Source organism: Dunckerocampus dactyliophorus, chromosome 6, assembly GCF_027744805.1.
Source record: "Dunckerocampus dactyliophorus isolate RoL2022-P2 chromosome 6, RoL_Ddac_1.1, whole genome shotgun sequence".
In the NCBI taxonomy this organism is placed as follows: domain Eukaryota; kingdom Metazoa; phylum Chordata; class Actinopteri; order Syngnathiformes; family Syngnathidae; genus Dunckerocampus; species Dunckerocampus dactyliophorus.
Genome location: NC_072824.1, coordinates 22,323,906 through 22,345,641, shown reverse-complemented (window position 1 = coordinate 22,345,641; position 21,736 = coordinate 22,323,906). Strand labels below are relative to the sequence as shown.

Here is a 21,736-nt window from a genome sequence, read left to right as displayed (position 1 = left end):
AATGGAATGAAAACGCCAATCCCTAATGGATATCATGTAAAATGTTGTAAAATGACATTGTAAATGATATTTGTGGTGCCCCCTATGGGTGATGCTCAACTTGCTTTTAAAGACATGCTACCATACCATACCCATGTGACATCCCCAAAGTTACAACCTAACTTTGGGTTTTAATGATAGCGCCACTATATGGTGTATTTGTAATAATAGCACAGACAACACAGCCGGAGTGCATGTTTTGCCAGATTTTCACCTTTTGTGTGCAAAGCTGTTAAAAATCGAAGAGTTAGCTTATACAAACAAATACATGCAGTCATGTGAGAAAAAATGAGGACATCCTATGTAAAACTCACAATGCATGCATTTGTGTCAAATGTTTTGGCACAGTTCTACTTTGTATTTGTACACCATTCTTTTCCAGGAAGAAGGTTATTTGGCTGCACGTCATACAAGCACAATAGAGCACGATCACATACAACTTTAGCTTTGACTTTTCATGTTGAGCCACTGAGAGAAAACACGAGCAGACCACAAATTCCAATGCGACAAGAGTTTCAAACTTCCCAGATGTGGCCATTAAAACTGAGTGACTTAATGATGACTTTTCAGGATTATGTAACAGTTTTAAAAGACATGGAAGGGTTCTTACTACTATGGCACTAGAGCCCGTCACACTTTTTAGTGACACAACAAGCAAGCGACATCTGCTTTGTTTTGTTTTATACAGATGAAAACAGATAGTCAGCAAAATAATGTAATATACTTTAATACTCAGTATAGACTTTAATGTACAGTTAAGGAGGAAAGATCTGGATGCATCCGGAGTACATGCTCAATCATGGCCACAACACGACAGGTACAGCTATTGTATTGGATCTCGTTATACTGTGCACTTGTAATGCTGTATCCAATTAGTGTTGAAACCTAAAAGTGTATAAAAAGTACACATGGTTGACATATTTCAGTAAAAAGCTAATATTGCATTCTGGCATTAAAATTACAAGGCATGCGAGTTCCCCTGGATCCTGCTGCAACATGTCTGCATACCCAAGTGTGTGAAAACATACATTACGATTTATATGGAGGTCTACACAACAAAAACCATTAAAACCTGAAAGCTGTGATCTGATTCTTTTTCATCCCTTTATACAGGACAGGAGGCGGACATGTATTTCCTGTCGCGAGAAACTAAAAGGAGGGAATCAAAACAGTGCAAACTTGCGTGAGTTTTGTAAACAGAATTCAGCGAATAGCTTGTATGGCAGTATACATTTAATATCCACTGAAAACGAGTCAACACCCACAGCCACCAGTGAGTACAACTCATGTCCAAGCTGTGTCAAAATGCGTCAACATTTAGTGTGAGAACCACTGTTATTTAGCGCTGCCTAATCCTCTTGGGCATGGGCCAGAGCTACACATGTTACTGGAATCCTGTTCGACTCCACCAGGACGAAGTCACCTTCCCTCCACCTTCCGCTTGAGGTCTAGAGGAAACATACTCGACCACTCCATCACCTTTAGTTTCCTCAGCGAGGCAATTGTCGACTTGGAGGTGCGCTTGGGCTGGTTAACATGTTGACGAACTGCCAAGTGACCCAGTTTCCCAAGAGAGGGCTCTCTGCTTCACAGTGACATGGTACATGTTGGAATTCATGCTTCCCTCAATATAGTGCAGCTCCTCAATGCCGACAGCACTCATGCAGCCACAGACCATGATGCTACCACCACCATGCTTGACTATTGCCAAGACGCAATTATCTTGCCAATATCTTGCCAGCTATTTAGACAGTGTGTCAAATTTGCAATGGATAGTAAATCTATACTACTACACACGCTGTACACTTACTACTCTAAAGTATGTTCCTTAATACTGTCGCCAAACACTCAGCTCACAAGATGAGACGATACAAGATAATGGATTCACAAGAACCTACCTGGGCCTTCAGTGGGGACTTGACCAGCCAGAATTTTTCATTTAAAAAATTGAACATTTAAAAAATAATGAGAATAAGAAACAATTGTCATACGTTGCCATCAGTTAGGTGAGGCAGGGAGGCAAAGCCTCACCAGTCATGATGGAAAAAAAAAGAATAACATAAAACAAACATTAATATTTGTTCATTGAACGGTATTGTAAATGTATTTTTTAAACATTTTCTTAAGTAAAAATCACTAAATTGTTTCATTTCCTGATCCTGCCGCAAATGTGCCTGCCTACTGTCACTAAGTTGGATAATGGCGCCTGCCAGTTTGTTTTTGTCAGTGTCTGTTTGCCAGCATGTCGGCAATAATATAATGTTGCAGAAGCATTTACCGTAAATTCCGGTGTATAAGCGGCACGTGTCCACGTCCTAAAATGGCATATTGTGGTGCGCACGAGTCCGTGAGGACCAAGCAGCTCTTTATTTGACAGGAGCCAATCATGAGCTATGAAAAACCTCACAGCGAGCTTGTCAACACATTGGAAAGTGTAGGAGGTCATTACTCAATATAACGATCTGACTCATGGTGTCATCTTACAAACAACATTAAACTCATCACACAGCAACTTAACACTCAAAAGCTATACATAATAAATATACAAACATGTACCAATACGAGTTTGTATAAGCTGCAGGGTTCAAAGTTTAAGAAAAAAGTAGCCCCTTATACACCCGTATAAGAATTTACGGTATTATACACCATGACTTTCTACTTCCCGTGCAATGTCTTTAATGTAAGTGTGAAATCATTATTCTTGCTACTCGGACAACAAAATACAGTTCTCCCTTGCTACATCGCGGTTCAAACATCGCTCCCTCACTCTATTGCGGTTTTTCAAACATTAATTAATAAATGATACCTGTTTCGTGGTTGACTACAGCCTATTATTATTCAAAAGTATAAGCCATTAAGACCACAGTGACCACTGTGAATGTAGTATTCTACATTGGTCACCTAGGTGTCAGTAATTCTTCGGTGAGACCACCACCGAAACACCAAAGCGGATTTTATTGCAGTTTTAAATTATCTCACAACAATCACAATAATAATAATAACATAATAATCATAATAGCAACACCGGTTGCTGTTGCTGCCACAGCCCATAACAAGTTAAAATTTGTCAAAAAAAATTGTCAAACGTGTATATTTAAGCAAATGGTACCAATTAACTAGAATAAACGAGGGACGACTGTATTGTCATTCATAACAGCGATGCCATAGTTCACAATCTGATCTGGCAGCCCTGTTCTCACGAGACAGCTTTTCTCCAAAAGAGAAATATCGTCACGTTTTAATCTCGCAAGATCCCGTGACACCCTTAATATCCATGTTTAATTTCTATCGTAACGTCCCATGGGAAGATACTTTTAAATAAAAAAAAAAAGATTGTTGAGATGTGAATGCTGGACTCACATATTGTGAGGGAATGTAGATGAGCCTAAATCTTTGCAAACTGAGAGTGGAAAAAATAATGTGATGAACATTTCCACTGCATTCCTATAGCAGAGAAGCAACAAGCTTTTGTCAGCACAACTCCATCTGCTGGATCTAGTGGGTTCCTCTGCCACTTTTTGCATCTCTGGGCAAGTGTGAATTTTGACAAAAAGGTTGTTTTTACTACATCATTCTCATGTAAGAATATTGGTGACGCTGTAGCATGTCGAGGTGCGTTTGCTTGAGTTGTGCACCGACACATGCACCATGAAGCTTGTTGGAGAGATATATGGTTCAGTGGCTTGGGTTTGCTGGTCTATCACTCACAGATAATAAACTATGAAAACAACTTTAAATGTCTTTACGGATCTTCAAAAATCAATGCAATGCTACAAAACTACAAAAAGGTGCTGTCTGCCTTGGTTAGGTACTGCATGGGGGTCACTAGCTTTTGAATGTGTATATTGCGTCCTCTTCCTGTTCTGACATTGCAAGCCACGCCCCACGTAATACACACTCACATGCATGAGTTTTGCATTGTTTATTGTCAGGTAATAATACAGATTTGACAAAGTTTAGTTACTAACGTTAGCCATCATTGAACAAAGTCATAACCACACAATGAATGCAATTTGTCTTAGTGTCCTTGTATTTTTTGGTTTAAAAAAAAAAAGTGTAGTTTGGAGCTAATGAGTGACAGCACCTTCAACAACCAATGAATTGATGGATAAATAATTGGCTGCCCACTAGTGACGGCATGACTCGGGATGCCTGGCATTTTATCCTAAACAAGCAAGATTTTGTTACTTTAAAAAGCTGTAGCTTAATTTATAATGCTTCCTTGCAGAAATGCAAACTGATATCTTTATGTGACAGTTTATTCTAATTCGAAGCTGTGTATAAAAAAAAGACTTAAGTTCAACCAATAAGAGTAAACACTTTAAATTTAAGGCTGAAAGTTTGTACTTTGTGGTGGAAATCCAAATCCGGAGTGCTGTGAGGTGAAGTGAAACCAACTAAACACTTACAGATTCCTCTGTGTTTTCCACATCATGACTCCAGCTTTTAAAAACAGACCAAAATGGGGAAAAAAATCCAATAAGAGGTCTCCACAACCGGGTGGAGCGACAGTGGCGCATCAGCAGAACAGCATTAATGCACTAACTGTAGCTTTGAGTACCCTTCGTAGTAGTCTCTTCTGTGGATAAGGGGCTCTAGGTGTAATTACAGGGCCTTGCTGTGGGCAGGGAACCACTGGCACTCAAACACAAACAAGCGTTACAAACATGAGAGTGAAGTATCCGCATGGACTCGCTTGTAAACAGTTAAAAAGCTGAAACAGGGCAGCGTGGGGGAAGGGGGTGGTAACAAGATCTAGGATGTGTTGCAGCAAAGCTGGTGACTTCTGACCCAACCGCAAAGCCTGCAAGTGTCTGCTGTTGTTTGTGCGTGTGCAAATGTCGGTGGTAAGTTGGGGGGTCCGGCTGGGGCAAGAATGAAGGGAACAGCTGCAACTCGACCCCCCTCTTGCTTCATTTTACATATGCGCAGAGTGTAACGGCTGACATTTACCAGACGGTGGATTGAGCGAGGCAGCTTTTACATTCAAAGACTTGTGAATTCCTGCCAGCAGTTTGATAGGCCCCTCATCCATCCATCCTTCCTTCCTGCCCTTCCCTCTGAAAGTTTCTCGTCATTCCAGCTCCCACTGCATCCCAAAAGACTATAACCACTTCCCATTGTCTCAAACTGAATTGCTTTGCTTTCTCATTAAAAGTGAAGAAGATTTGTAAACTCTCATAAAAAACAACAACACCCTTTTCTTTCTACAGCCTTGATTTAGAGCCTTGCTTCTGCCAGTCACCCCCCACAACTCATGACAAAGCCCATCTGCTACCAAAAAGATGGGCAAGAAAACAAATATGTGGCAATAAGAGGGCCAGGACAGCCAAATTGAAGGATTTGTGTCCGCAGGAGAGCCATGCAGAGTACAACAAGGTATAAGATTGGGGTGTTTTTCGAACTTTTGGGTTAGGATGTGAAAATGTAAAGCCAATTACACAACAGCGTTCAACCTTGCCAGATCTCTCTTGGCTTTCTGTATTTATTGGCTGCAAAGGCAGGACCCTCTACATTTAGATGGGCACTGCTTCCTCTACAGGGTAAGGCAGTTAGATAAAAGGTGAATCATCCTTTTTGGTTTGCAAGTCATTCTGTCCTTATCATACTTCACAATCCAGACTGAAACAGAATTCCAAATACGACACTGTAGTATGCATGCCCTTTCAGTAGTTGGCGATGAAGCACAACGCACGTGTACCAAACACACAAAAATAGACAATACCCTTTGTCTATAAATGGGATATGTGAACAAACAATATGATTTGTGTATTTTCCTCTGTTTTTACAGACCAGTAGTTTAGAATGTATTTGAATTTTGCAATTTTTGCATTGAAGGCTCCAACAATGCTGTTGTTTCAATGGATTTTAAGTTCAAATGATCATAAATAGCGATTGAAGAATCACTGACTTTCTACTCTTTTGTAATAACAAAGGATTTCTTTGCCTATTTTTTACTTCAGAGCCACCATGATCCTCCCCCTTTGCTTGCTTAAATAAATAAGATTATTGACCCGATTATAAGGCGGTCCCGAATATAAAACAACCTCACTTTTCCTAGATCCATTTATGGAAAATATTTTAATTAATATTATTTATTAATAAATTATTTAAATTATTTAATAATAAATAAATAAATCATATTATTTATTTAATTAATATTATAAGACAAAATTTAAAAAAAATTTGATATCAGAGAAATAACTACTGGAAAAATGTCTTGCTTTCAAGAAAGTTGCTCGCTTCGTGGATCACCTTTATCTTAAAATTAGCATCATAATGCCGCCTTTGTTGTTTGCCAGCTTGCTAACAACCTTTGAGACACTTTTTCCAGCAGAGCTTTGCGTCATGGTTGAATATCTCCGGGTCTGTAGTGCGTGTGAGTGGCAGGAAGGAAAGCTCTGACTCGCTTGGGGAGAAGGCATTTGGCGGTACCTTCTGGTCCGCATATGGGTCAGTCTCCTGAAAGGGGTAGCAGTGAGGGTGCCGTCACTTCGAGGGGCATGATGTATAAGCTACAGTGATTTCAAACTATAACATATAAAAATATACTGCAAACGCATTTAATAAACAGGGTTTAATATTTTCTTCGTGTCTGTATAAAACACGAACTGCATCGCCATTTTGTAACATGCAAGAGTACAGTGTTCCCTCGTTTATCACGGGGGATAGGTTCCCAAAATAGTCCGCAATAAGTGAAATCCGTGAAGAAGCCTAGTTCATTTTTTTTTACAATTATTATATATGTTTAAAGGGTGTAAAACCCCTCACCATACACTTTATACTAGGGATGCCCCAATCCAATCTTCAGGATCGGGATCGGCTGCCAATCCGCTGTCTTTCTTCCTGCCCTTCCCTCTGAAAGTTTCTGGTCATTCCAGCTCCCACTGCATCCCAAAAGACTATAACCGCTTCCCATTGTTTACTGTTAGAAATTACATATGGATTATTCAAGATTTGAATTGTCAACTCAATATACATGCAGGACATGGAGGAGAATCGAAATGCTGTTTCTCTCTGCCCATTTCAAGAAGAAAAGAAAAGAACAATGAAATAAACCATTGCAATCATTTAAAACTATAAGAAACAATTAAATAGGGATAATCAAACTAAAATATTGCATACGGAATGTGAAGACTATATCGATAATATATGCAAAATAGCAACAAATTATTAATTTATTAATATCGTAATATTCCTCATGAACATCAATTAAAAATACACAAAATCCATACCCAGGACAAACTCAGGCATAGAAACACTTGTCTACTTATTGGGGAAAAAAAACACAATCTGTGTGTGTGTGTCCATGAAGTTTCAAAATAGCAATATGACCCCGAGCCTTGAGCCTAAACAAGCAAACTTGAGTAAATAAAAAACAACACACGCACACACACAAGTTCAAAGTGTGCCCTCGGCTATACATTGTGGTATATGACGTGCAAAGGAAATACAGAAATAACTTGACTTGTATAATCAAGCTTCAAGGTAACGCGTGTACAATTGTACGTGTGTGCGCTATATACATTACACTTCCACTGGCGTGGTTTCTCTGTGGGCGGGAAGGCTGTAGAAAAAAACGAAAAGTAGGAATTTTGAGGCGTGCCAAAGAATCTTAGGCATGTCTTTTTTTCTGGAGGACTAGGGGGCAGGAAAATAATTGTTTAACATACTGGCCAGGAAATTTGTGGTGAGGGTGGGGCATTTGTGAGTGTTTAACCCTGAGCATGCAAGTATCAGTTAATGATGATGTGTTGGCTTGAATAACATCAGTCGTCTCAACAGTTCCACGACTGTGATACAGGAAGTTGTTGGGCTACTGTGGTGCAGATCCTGATAAAAAGTGACCGACAGGGGCCCTGAAAGCTCCTGCACTAATATACTGTATATGCAGACTTTCAATACAGTTTCCTGCTTTCTGGAACCTTGGGAGCAAGTGAGAAGAGGAGAGCATGCTGTAATCCCACCCTCTGTTCCCAAACAACCCCCACTACCCCTTCCCAGGCCTGCAATCCCTGCTTCAGCCCCTCTTTCCGGAGGGTGAGGGGAGCTGGAGGAAAAAATATTACAACTAAATAAACAGCTACAAAGGAAGTTCCACTTTGGCTCTTTAAAACCACCCCCTTTTATGGAACGCGGCATTAAAAACTGAGAGAGAAGTCGAGCAAAAAGCCATGGGACAAAAAGTCACTTTAGGATTTGATCACCAGTCTAGTTTGTGGAGGAACAGTACAGTTTGCTACATTAGTTTTGCTTGTTCTGAGCTCCTGGCAAATTATAGTCAACACACAAACGTCAATTTTAATTTTTTTTTTTTTTTTACCAAAAAGTATAGTTTGTAATGACTTTTTTTCTGGTGGCCAAAAAAGGAAAAATCAAACTCAGCTTTCACTCTTCTGGAAAGACTTTCTCAAAGATGCTGGAGTTTGTTCTGTTGTACTTCAACCTAAATGTCTTTGATGGGGTTGAGGTCAGGGCTAAGACACACAGTCATGTGAAAAAGTTAGGGCACACGATAATAAATGATGAGGTTTCACGGAGCATTTTTTTCCAGCGGGCCTTGAACGCACCACAGTTGTGTGTGCTGAGACAAAGGGAAAGTTTCTCCGATGTTGCCACAAATCGACTGCTTTTCCCTATTCCTCATTCACCTCATCATTGTTCCCAAATGCTGGTGCTGGGTGTGAATGCACCAAGCTGAGGTTTGATGATATTGTTATGTGTGTTACATGGTTTCTTAGAATAGTCGACTACTCGATTCAGATTAGTCTGATTCGACTATTAATCTCGCCGTCGAATCATATAAAAATGTCATGTGATCAAGATTACACCATACTGACTACATCGGGGGTGCCCATGGCCACTGCTGCGCACACATTTTTGCAACTTTGGTAATTTTTGCAAAGAATGCCTTTGTTTTTGTTATAAATGCCCTATTTTGATAAAACAGTCTAATGTGTGTTCATAAAGAATTAAAAATGACGTGTGCGTTTAATAGAAGACCTATACGTACCATGCATTTATAAAAATTACCCACTTCAGTGGCACAATCCGGAGGAGCTGAGGTGAGTGCTAGCTTTGAATGCTTGGAAGGCCGTCAACATCAACCGACTTATTGGCTCATAATGGCTACTAAAAAAATCATCCAAAGTGTGGAAGTATTTTGAAATAGTTTAAAGATGACTCCAGAAAGTGAAATGCAACTTGCGTCAGCAGCTTCTTACATATGACACAACAACAACCAACAGCGGATCGTTTCTGGGTTTCTGCGACTTGGTTTCGGTTTCGCTCCTGATTCGACTACGAAAATCCCTAGTCGAAGACAGCCCCTATAATTGCGCACTAGTGTTCGTATTTATTAAATGTCAAGTTAATTTATGCTATCACACTTGCTGTTATCCACACATGAAAAAATGATGTGATAATCGTTTCCCTGGAAAACAAACTGCAGGCTCGTACCAATGGTGAGTCAGTATTCATTTTGTGCGTTTAATTTGATGTTGGAACAACTTTTTTGAGACTTTTGTTCAGTGAAGTCAGACAAGACGAAATGCGCAGCGTTTTAATGCTGTTGGTCATCGTTCTCCTTCATGTTAAGCTTTCACAGCTTCAGTGGTCATCTTAATAAGACCCTCGGTTATATATTGTGTTTTAATAACAACACATAAATAGCATTACATTTCATTACAAACACACACACACACCTGGATTGTAATGAAACAAACAAAAACACACAAACAGACAGGTAGTCCGGCATGTACATGCCTAACAGTGCAGTCAGAGCCGAGGCGAGGTAGGATGCAGGGCAAAGAATAGTCATATCCTATATATAGCTGATATGTCACAGGACATCCGAGAGAGAAGGAAGTCTGGGCACGAACAACACAGATCGTGAAAAAAAAAGTGTGTGTTTGTGTCTCCCAAATGTGGCCTTGTGCTCTCCCCACAAAATTGCAAAATGTCACAAGGTTTTGTCGTTACCGCAGCCTTGTCTTGTCTGATTGGCCGTGGCGTGAAAACAACCGTCAACAAAAGGCAAAGGAAGTTACGCTCGCTATACTTCAAAATGGGTACCACAGTTAAAAAAGAAAACAAGAGACGTGAGGAGAGAAGAAAGTGGATCAGAGCGCTAGAGTGACTCATCAGAAAAGGAATGCCCCGTCGCTGCCAGAGCAGCCACAGACACTGCTGCAACGGTCGCCCCCTCATTTCAAATGCTTTCAATCATCCAGTCCCCTCTCTACTTTTCATCTTTCCACCGCTGACTCTTTTTTTCTCCGAAAGAACTTAAAAAGAACTTATCACTGCTAGCAAAGAGTCCTTTTCCATCTTTGTTGCCCAGTCAGTGGAAAGTACAACAATGTGATGTTAATAACAGTCTCACTTCTCAAATGATTTCACACAAAGTTATGCACTGTCATTAAAGCAAACAATATTGCTTTGACTCAACAACAATATAGTGAGTTACCTCCTGTATATTCTTGAATTATGTCGTAAAGATTAGTGCATTTTTCACTGAAAATCATTGAAAAAGGGGGAAAAATATCCTGGATCTGTACCAAATTCACATGGCCTCTTTTTTTGTATGACCCTGCCATCTGCAAAAACCTCTTTTGCACAAAGATGCCAAAAAATTGGCACATCAGGGCCTTAACAGAAGAAACCACATTCTCATATTTTGTTCGTTTGTGTGCGCCTTCACACCGCAACACGATCAGACCACGTCAATGCCAGGCAGAGGCAATTGCTCTTAGCGCAACAGGGATTTCCATGATTCTCTTTTCAAACAGATGGCATGCCATTCAACCCATAATTCCAGGTCTATGCCGTTCACACCGGGCAGTGACGCAGAGAAAAACATGGACAGTGTGTAAGGGACTAAAGTTTCATGGCAATTTTTTCGGATTAATCTGACAAACTGCAAGGACACATTGGCACAGGCAACTTCTACTTACTGTACTTCAACCCCCACAGGATATGATGACAAGGCTAGAAACGAATGTAGTTAGAAGCCTACGAATGACCACGAACGTGGTTTCACATTCGCATCATGTGTATTCACCCACCAAGAATGTGCACTCACTCAGGATTCATGCTTACATCAGAAATGGGGATGGTGTTTTTAGCTGAAGACCTTTGTCTGTTACAACATGAGAGGGAAAAGGTAATTTATTATTAGAGATGTGTACCAAAACTTGGTACCATGATGGCACCGGTGACCACTAGGGGTGTCCCAATATTGACACCAGATATCGGTCTAATATCAGCCAAAAAAAAACATTATATCGGCCTGCATCTAAGCTCTCTGATATTGGCACTCCGATACAAGCAGTCCATTCCAGACTCCAAACCCCCCTCAACATATACTTTATACACTTTTCTCAGACAGGCATTAACATTTTATCACATTTTTCTCTTTGTTTAAACACTCTCAAAGTTCAAATTTCGTTTGAATTTTAATGATCAACTTACGAGATTGGACACAAGGATCGTGGCTTGTCCTGGCGCCGTTAGGCTGTAGCGCCTTTGTATCCTTGTTAAAAACATATTCCTCCTCGTCGTCCTCCATGAACCGAAGATTAATTTACAGTATTCCAGGCGCCCTACAGCCGCGTACAACAAGAAACAGGCAGTCTTTCACGAAGGAGATTGATTGATAATGCTCAACAGCCAATCAGAAAGCAGAACACAATGGGTGGTTTCTCCCTTCGCCAGGGAGAAACCACTGCTGTGGCTCTATATTTACTGAGACGAACCGGAATCGTCTTCAACTCTCACATGAGTCTACAAGACCCTCCACTGGTAGTAGTAGTAAATAATAACAGACAACATGTAACAGAGCACCGATAGATCACTCCAATACAACACAAGGACACAGAACACAATGTGCATTCATACGCTGTTAAAAGTGTAAAATTGCACTTTAACAAAAAATCTGCGAAAGAGCAAATCTGCAAAAGGTGAACACTGTATTTCTCCTTTAAGAAAAAAAAAAAAAACTCTAGCTGAATGCTCTAGATTAATCCATCATTGCACTCTGCTTATGGTTGTTTATATTCAAATATCACTGCATTTTATGTGTTGTTTTACTGTATTTTTCATGTATGTTAAATGTAACCGGATATGGTGCTTACATCTACGCTATGTGCCATGCGTAAGTTTTTACATCTTGGTCAATAAATTGCGTAAACTTGGTCAATAAAGAGTAGCACTAGTCTCAGCCACTATTAAAATAAACCCCCAAAATATTGCATATATAAAGTATGATTACTGACCGTATGCTCATACATTTAAAAAATAACTACCACAGCACGTGACGTTGCAAAAGCGCTGTCGTAAAAGTTTGCTAAAAGAGAAAGTGACGTAGCTATCACGCACGCGCAGAACTGATTGCGTTTCCGGTACGGGTTGCATAATGACACCCACGTGATCACAACAACAGCGTGTGCTACCGTGTGCTAGCATTTTTAGGAAGGAGTAGGAGTGATGTCAGCCGTGTGACTGTGTTTTTTGTTAATGTCCGAAAAAGGCGTTGCAACTGAGTGCAAGACTTGCCATGCACAAGTTTCCCTTGGTGGCCCAGAACCGGGGAACTTTAATACGACCAATCTCATTGCGCATTTTGAAGAAGGATTGTCGCAACACCGCTGCTTTCTGAAATTCACCTCCGTTTGAAACATTTGCAAAGTGTGAGAAACTGAAACGGGACAGCAAAAAGTCATTGTATGTAAGAGAAGAGAGCGATAAATGTTAGGTTGAAATCCTTCATTGAGTGCTGACATCAGATTGATAGCGGTATCAGCCAATATCTGTGCCTAATTTTGAAATGAAGGTAAAAAATTTGTTATAGTTACCGCCAACTATTTTTTTGCAGTGTCCAAAGTGGCTATCTGTACTGCGCCATTTTAGCAGCTTTCTTTTGTCCTACTCATGTGGTAGAGTCTGGTAACTAAAGAGTGGGTACTGACAAACTGTTTCGTCTTTTGGTTGGTCGAGGGAATGAGAAGGAGACTAAATAAGCTACTTTAAACGATGAAGTGGAATCTCTAAAATGGAACATAATCCAGTATTCTGCTTTTAGAAATAATCAATTCCTGGGTCATTTTTTAGTAAGTACACAGGCAATATTTTAAGCAACTGCCATACAAGAAGAAAAAGAAGTGTACTATTGTTAATATTAAGGCAAAACTGCACAGTGGAACACACATGATGATCCTCTTTTTGGAGAGTGTTGCAAAAAAAAAAAGCCAAAACACATGCTCGGAATTGATTCCTTGATGCTCTTGATTAGGATCTGGCTTGACATAGGTCTGTGCGATAAACCGAAAATTTACCACGATAACCGATGTCATTTTGCCCATGTCGGTAAATTCTGTGTTTTAATAAAAAAAGAAAATAAACGATGGAATGTCTAGAATTGAATAGAATTGTTAGAAAAACGAGAAAGTCATTATATTTATAAATAGTATTATTATTATTGGAAAATATTACCTGACATGGTTGTGGTAGGTCGGGTTGATATCTTCTTGTGCAGTGTGATAAGTGGCCATTAGTAATGTAATTGCATGAGATGTGATGTCAGTCATGTAATGTGGCTGTATGTGTACCTTAGCACATGTGTGTACAGGATGTAGTATGCCAGGGTATGTTTGATACACTCATATTTGTGAACGACTTCGAGCCAAGCAAGTCAAAGATTCCAGGGGCCTCATTTATCAAGAGTGCTTATGCACAGATGTGTGCGTCAAGCATGCCTAAGAACATTCCCACAGTCAACTTATCAACTTATACTTGTGCGTAGGAGCATGCGTACATTTTCAGCACAACTCTTACCATGCGTACATACAAAACCTAGTGGTAGAACAGTGAAACTACAAATAGCGATGACTGACTGTCCAGCCCAGGTAATATCATCTTGCTATGTGCTTCACAACTTGACGACGTGATCAGAGAAGGCAACCCCCCCCACACCCAGAGCAGACGAGCCGATGCCAAATGCAAAGCCTGCCCCTCAAGTTTATTTATTTGTTATTTCTTATTTATTTATTTGTGATACGCATGCAGCTTGTGACTTTGCAGTAGAGGGTTTGTGATGTTTGCCAGTTGATCCCCCCCGACCCCTCCGGGATGGGTCAGTTCCTCCACTGCTTACACCTCCTGAGCGACTGGTTTCAGTTTTCAAGTTATTGAAAGAATTATTGTCATGTTTATTTTAACTGCCACCAATGAAACAGTCTAATCGATGTTTATCAAATACCTCAGCCCAGTTTGTTATTTGTTGTTGTCCTCCTCGTTAGAGACATTCGTGTCCGCGGGTCATGACACATGTTTTCACATTGACTTTGATGTCAAAGCATATCATTTTTATTTCTGAGACTGCTCTTTCCTCTGATCCAACATAATTAACTGCAGCCATGAAATTCTCCAGAGACGATTTTTGTCTTTCGTTGGTCACAACTGCGTTAAGTGTTTCAAACAGTATTCTTTGGTTTCTTTCTACTTGTCTTACTTCTAGACTTCAATTTCGGTGTCAAAGAAATTCCTTGCCCTCTTTGCTGTGATTTCAGGGAGGGAAAAAGTCTGTTCATGCATTCTTAAAGCCTAAACAAAAATGAACAGTACTGTTTCTACTTCTGAGTGGTCAAAACTTACGAGCTGACTTAATCATTTTATGAGCTCTTCGCTCCTACTCCAATTCAATGCAGGGCTTACCAAAACAACATCTACACAGCAACAGCAGATGCCCGCCGGAGGCCAAAATGCCATACACTAATCCTTACAGTAAATAGCCTCCTGCCTGCTTTCTAATTAGCAGGGTACTGAAAATCACTTGACAGGCTCTATTTCCACAGTCATGCTGATTCTGTATGCATTAGAGGCACCCATTAATAGCTGAACATTTGCCAGTCAGCTCAAATGTTCCTTGAGAGTGCAGCCAGCAGGAGAACTCAAGTAACATGGATGCAGAGGAACCTGAGGCCTTTGCACATTCTTTCATCACTTTCTGGCTTACATGTGGTAGGATGATGCGTGCGCGTGTGCACACAGACAGACACACAGACAGACAGGCAGACAGACAGACAGACAGACGGAGAGCGAGAGGAAGGCCACAAAGAAAACAAAAACATGCTGCTGAACCAAAGTGATGGAGGGGGGTACATGTGCAGCCAAGTGAAAACGTCAGAAACAAAAACATATAAACAAAAGAGTAGGAAAGTGTGTGTGCATGTGTGCGTACAAATAATTAGTTAAAAATGCAATACAAAATCAGGATGAACAGAGGCTGGTATCGCTTGCCATGATTAATTATTTACTTTAAACAGTGCAGTCCAAACCTGCACTTTGCACCCAATGAGGGACATTATGCAAATTCCTCAGCAAATGAATGTGGTATGGTATCTTCAATTACTGTAGGTGTTATAACTTTAAACTTGAAATAAACTTTTGAAATGTTAAATAACTCATGGCCAAACAGGAAGATGGTGTCTGTGTGGTGTCTTGCTGCCAGATTGCGTCTTTGGGAACCGTCACAACAAGAATCACGTTTTCATTGAACGAAAAAGTAAGCTTAAATGTTAATTTATCCCTTTCATTCATCATTTATATGTATTTATATGCATTTAGAATTGTTTTATGTATATAAAACTACAAAAACGTGTTTTGTGTTAACATTGTTGAGAGTCAACCACTGATGACATCATGGACGTAGCTGACATCCGGTTCCGGTTGTCATTTTGTCAGCAAGCTAAGAATGCTAATACGACGTTTTGTGAGAAATATAGTGTTAATAACACGACAAGATGCGCGTCCTATTTGATATGCGCGCTAAATTTTCACGTAGATTTTTTACTTTAAATCGAAAAACACCAGGGCACACACTAACCGAGGTTCCACTGTATTTTTGTTTACCTATTAGCTATTTATAGATACTGTACTGAGCAGCTAGGAACATAGAAATGTGCACCACTTTTGCCGCTACACTACCACTACGTTCTACATTTGCTACTTTATGGTCATCATCACCCTTTTCCTTTTTGCCATCGATGGTACCCTTCTGTAGTGGCATCACTCAAAAAGCAAAACACACTGTTATCCTTGAGATGCTCACTGAGCTGAATTCATGTAAGGTTTGCTGACGTCTCACATGGCATCACACACAGTGACAGTCCAACATCCCATGAGAAGCATGTTTTGAAAACTGTCAAAATGGATGAGAACGTTATGCACTGAAAAGCCAAAAATGGGGGGTCCCCTGTCATTTAGTGTCCCACCCTGCAGGATGAAGAAAGGGTGGGCCTCTGTGCTCCTTCTCTGTTCAAACACACCTCACGGCTGTCTGCTTCCTGCAACAACAAAGCGGACACACATATTGCAGCTTGGCTAACAGCGGCTAACGCAATAAGCCTATTCAGAGTCAATCACTGCAGTTTGTTGGTGCAGTGTGGTCATTTTGCCAAGTTGTCAGCCCGGGATCAATCTACTCTCTGCTGTCTTTAATTCATCATTCATCTGTCCAGTCTGGTCAGTCGTCACACACACACATGCATACATATGCACTTGTTTGGTCAAGGGCAAGCAGGCTGTATTGTTTCACAAGGGAAGCAGGGTGGAGATAAAAGATCTCCCTGCTCTTTATCTGATTGCTCACACACACATGCAAAGAAAAACACACTGACCATCCTTTATCGTCAGCTGTCGTGCATGAGCCCGACCACACACAAAGTGGTGCACATTTAAAGCCTTGCCAACATAATTACAGCCAAACACAGACATGCTTACATGAGCTAAACTGCTATTTTTGCTATGTGCAGAGTAGAAGACAATGTAGGCGCTATGACAAATTAGTAGAGAGTATTAAACAAATACCCTTTTATCAGACTACAGCAAAGAGCTGTCTGAATTTAAACCCAAAAGGTGGCCCTTACATGCAAGAGGCAGTTTGTTGCCCCTCAATGATGTCAGCATCTCTTGCATCCCTGCAAAGACAACCCTAAACTATTACAAGTAGTGATGACATAATGGTTCCATACCCACAGATACACACGGCAGAAAGGTTTGGAGCATGCCAGTGAGGGCAATGTGGAGGGATGTACCGGCGGGAGTGTGTGTGTGTGTGTGTGTGTGTGTGTGTGTGTGTGTTGGGGGGGGGAAGTTCGTGCAAGGCAAAGCAGATGGGATGACAGTGCACCATTACAACTACAGTGACACATTCATTTGTTTGGGCCAAAACCAATGCTAGCCTTAGCTCAGCCCATTTACTACACATTAAACAGCCAGCCTAATGGAAAACATTTGCATGTGAGAGTGAAATGCAAAACAAACACATGGGAATGATGTCACCAAGAGAGAAAGGTTGGGAGAAAACCTCAGCGGAATGCTCCAAAAACAGTACCAGACAGGTCCTCTAGTAATTCTTGTTATTGGCAACAATGTCACACATGCCTATATAATCCATGCCTAAATTCCTCATTTGTAACACAAACAACCAAATGGCAGCTGCATGTTTGGACAAAACAAACATTTATAAATCTGCGTTATCTCAAAAAGCAAGATTGCCGAGGAAGAATTACTAGGAACAATTATTGCCCAACCCCCGAGTGCATACACAAGCGCACACACACACAATGTGTGCAAAGTCAAGGGAATGTCTCACTTTGTGAGTTTTCTTCACAATGACCTTCTTTGCATCCACGCGAGAGACGTACGTGGGACAAGAGAGGCAATAACTGCACAGTCTCTGTAGGACAGCCACCAGATGTTTTGACGTGTTAGCCTTATCATGATGCGTTCACAGACCAGCGTTTCCGCTACATGTAACGGATCATGGCTCACCGCCACTGCAAAATAAAAGCCGCCACACTTTAAAAATGAGGGTTTTTTTTACTTCAAAACATTATAAAGTAATATATTGTATGAATGGATATACTGTATATGCTATATAGATTATTATCGAGAATGAAAAACAGCCTGTAAAATGTGTAGTCTATTGACGACAGCTTGTCGCAGGCTAAGATAATCAATGCCAGCGTGTGTAATCGCTCACGTTTCAATCTCATACGGCTTTCTGGCATTTTTGTTTGTACATTTTGCCAGGCTGGCGGCAGCCAGCTAGGTCGTTTTTGTCCCACAAGCGAGCTACAAGTGGCTATCACGTTCATGGGATACATCAATCATCGATCGTCATCACAACTTACTTTTTAAAAAGCCTCACTTGACAATCTTGCTCTCTCGTTATCATTATAATGCCTTCAAAACACGAGCTGTGTGTCCAAGTTGTTCGATATAAACACGTAGTGTGTCCAGCGTTACGATTGTGACGCTATCAGAGGGGTCTTCAACGGGTGGCTCGTATGCTAGAAGTAGCTCACCAAAGAATAATTGCTTCACCTCTTGGTATTTTTATTAGGGCTGTCAAAAATAACACGTTAATGGCGGCATTCAGGGACACTCCCAACATCACAAAAACAGCTTTATAATGTGTGTGTGTGTGTGTGTGTGTGTGTAAATAAACAGGACGATAAAGAAAAACATGAACCGGGTATTCTTCACTCACTTCGTAACTCTTAATTCAGATGTACAATTTGCTACATTTAAGTATGCTGGAAAATACACGGAAAACAAGTACATTTACCTTAAAATACGTGATGTCTTTGAACGCGACACCTCATTGCTCACGGAACAAGTTTTAAAGTGTGACTCAAATGTTCTGCTACTATTTAAGAGACTAGTGTTAGACAAATACATTTTTAGAATTGCGTGGTATCTTTTAGCTTGATTGACATATACAGTTCATTTGGAGCTGTTAATACAGTACATACAGATATACTGTATATACAGTAACCCTGTCATTTATCTTTTTGTTCATTAAATACAGTAAAAATGAGCATGTTTCAGACATAGGTGCTAATGGTGATTGATCATAATTAATTAATTTTAAAACTGTGATTAATCTGATTAAGATTTGGAATCATTTGACAGTCCTAATTTTGATAAGTTTTCTATTCAAACATGACTGTATTTAATTAAAAATGAGCACATTGAGTGGAGATGTGCTTTATAAATGAAGTACAATTTAAATGTTGGCAGCCACATAAAACACAAATAGCTCACCTCTCCTTTCTTTTTGTCAAAGTAGCATTAATAGTGCTGCAGGTTGGATACACCTGTGCTATCATAACCCTGGACTCTGTATTTATACAGGACAGATTTCTATGACAAAAAATATTTGAATTGTTATTTTGTTAATTGTGGTATTTTGAAATAAAAATACATTATTGAACAAGTAATTACCCGTGTATTCGTATTAATCTAAAAGAGGCATTAAATTAAATACAGGTTTGTGACAAATAGTACAAAATGTTGTACTTTTGTACTTATAGTCGCATAGTACTATTGGACTAAATAGGTCAGGTAACAAAAGGAGGCTCAACATTTTAGATTGCTACTTTAAGTGCTCTCAGCAACTTTGCCATGAAATTAACAGTTTCACAATGTTCTCCGTTCATGTTCTGCTGCATATCTGCAGGACCGTGAATGCTGAATTGCGAATGTGTGGGGATCTACTGTACTTCTATTTTCTGTTCTATGGTCATTGTCACACTTTTCCTTCTGTAATGGCACCACCGCCGCCCCGTCACATGGCATGGCATCATTCACAATGACAGAAGTATTTGTGTCACTTGAGGCATATCCTTCCCAAACATTTTGGTTAGTTCCCGCACCCATCAGGAGCATGTGGGTGAAAACCATCACAATGGACGAGAGACTTATTGACCCTTTAGCCATATTGTATTCAGCAGGCAGGACAAAAACACGCTAAAAAGGCTACTTCACATCTATCTATCCATTTTCTATGCCGCTTATCCTCACTAGGGTCCAGCTATCCTAGCTGACTTCGGGCGAGAGGCGGGGTACAGCCTAAACTGGTTGCCAGCCAATCGCAGGGCACATATAGACAAACAATAATTCACACTCACATTCATACCTATGGACAATTTAGAGTCGCCAATTAACCTAACATGCATGTTTTTGGAATGTGGGAGGAAACCCGAGTACCCGGAGAAAACCCAAGCACGCACGGAAACTCCACACAAGCGGAGATTCGAACCCAGGTCCTAATCTCCTCACTGTGTGGCCAACATGCTAACCAATCGGCCACCACGTGTAGTTCTGTGGTTATCATCATACCTTGCCTTATGCTTGAGGCAGATGGCCACCCCACATTGAGCCCAATTGGGTTTTTTTCCTGTGCAGCAAAGTTCTTGACAAACATTATTTTGAATGAGTGAGTGTTCTAAGAGGTATGCCTATAATAAAGTGGAATTATAACACTTTAGCTGTGAATTAACATCCACTGACATTAGCATTTACTAGCAGTGAATTGAACTATGCCTGAAACTAAGATTCATGGTTAAGCTAGCAATGCCATAACCACAACGATATTAAGTGCTTAATGTTAAGTCATGGTGCCATCTTAAACAACGTGAGAGTTTTAATTGTATTTATGGTTTGTTTTCAGCAAGAAAAAACTCAATCACAGTCACAACAATGAGACAAAACACACGCTGGGGTTCCGTGAACGCCCCATTTGAGGCTCCAGCTTCCCTGCGACCCGTCAGCAATACGACGGGCCCCTTCGAGGCGAAGCACAACCGACGAACAAGAGCGACTATCCCCTCTCGGTTTCTAGACTTTTCCAAGCCAAAATGTCTTCAAACGAGCCCCGTAACAACACCGGCTACCCGCCATTAAGGCGACAATTCATCACTCACCTCCTCTGCGATGCGTTCACGTCCTCCTCGCTGCTAGTCTGTCCGGATAGAGGTCTCCTCCCCTCCGCTTCCTTTCCGCGTCTTCCTCTTTTCCTCCAGCCCACCCAGATGTCGCTCTTCCCCGGTAGAGGGAACCAGGGGACACTGCTCCGGAAGCAAACAATCCTGAGATTGTTTTTTTTTTTCCACTCTCCCTTTAACTCCCATACATTCAGCTTATATTTGTATTGCTAAAAGTATACAGAAAAGTATTTTGACAGTTAAAAAACAGAATACATGTATAAAGTTTAATTTTAAACATTATATTAATAATAGTAGTAGTAGTAGTAGCAATAGTAGAATTATTCAACGAATATATTACAAATTAATCAAAACAACAATCACAGCAAATATAAGCATACAGAAAATGTACGGTGTAGCATGCAACTCCACTAACCACACCTAAACATATGATATATAAACTTTAAATTTACACTCTTCATCTAAATTTTAATACCACAGTTTACATTGTGCACTGTTGGATCTGAAGGAGGTTATAGTGCTTCAAAATGCAAAAAATAAGAAATGGGAGTGAGACAATACATTTTGGGGGTAAGCAATTTATTGCAAACAACTATTCAACTAAAATTGGTTGTTCACCAGCTGATCAAAAGTTTAAGACCACCGCCGTTAAAAGCCAAAATCTTGGCAAAAATGTGGTTTAATGTAATTTTCTGTCAGGTATGCACACTTTCATGATCTCTTGATCGCAAAAGCAAAAAAGCTTCCTCTCTTTGAACACGGTCAAATTGTTGATCTGCATAAGCAAGGCCTCTCGCAGCGCACCATTGCTGCTGAGGTTGGGCACAGTAAGACAGCCATTTTAAACTTCTTAAAAGATACTGAGGGTTATGGAACAAAAAAGTCAAGTGTTAGACCCCAAAAAA

General features: G+C 40.3%; 1 protein-coding gene across 2 annotated transcripts in view; it reads right to left on the bottom strand.

Annotated features, from left to right (window-relative positions):
• The window catches only part of apbb2b (amyloid beta (A4) precursor protein-binding, family B, member 2b), a 63,687-nt gene extending 42,734 nt beyond the window's left edge, over positions 1 to 20,953 (bottom strand). For both annotated transcript variants that reach the window (XM_054778839.1, XM_054778841.1), the window contains exon 1: positions 20,811 to 20,953. The gene's annotated coding sequence lies outside the window, so the exon portion shown is untranslated. The remainder of the gene's footprint in view (positions 1 to 20,810) is intronic.
• Positions 20,954 to 21,736: the final 783 nt, after the last annotated feature.